Raw genomic sequence first — 304 nt, 5'->3', positions numbered from 1 at the left:
GAGGAGTACATCCTGGTGCCCATTGGAGGCAGAGAAATGTCTAGAAGTCCAGAGACCCTGAAAGCACTGGGATGGTCTCTGCCTTCATAGTCCCTCATTCCATCTCAGTGTTTTTGCCTTGAAAAGCCAGCTTCACCATTTTACACTGCAGAGGGCACAGAGCCCTATACACCTCAGGCAGGTCACATCCATTGTAACATTGTGCACAACAATGCAGCAAAGAACCAAAATAGAACAAAGTAACTTCCAGTTTTGGCTTCAGCTAGTTTTGTCTCTTTTTATTTTTCCTTTTCTGTTTGTTATA

The sequence above is a fragment of the Sceloporus undulatus genome, chromosome 1 (assembly GCF_019175285.1).
Source record: "Sceloporus undulatus isolate JIND9_A2432 ecotype Alabama chromosome 1, SceUnd_v1.1, whole genome shotgun sequence".
NCBI classification, from domain to species: Eukaryota; Metazoa; Chordata; class Lepidosauria; order Squamata; family Phrynosomatidae; genus Sceloporus; species Sceloporus undulatus.
Note: the sequence above shows the minus strand (reverse complement) of the source record.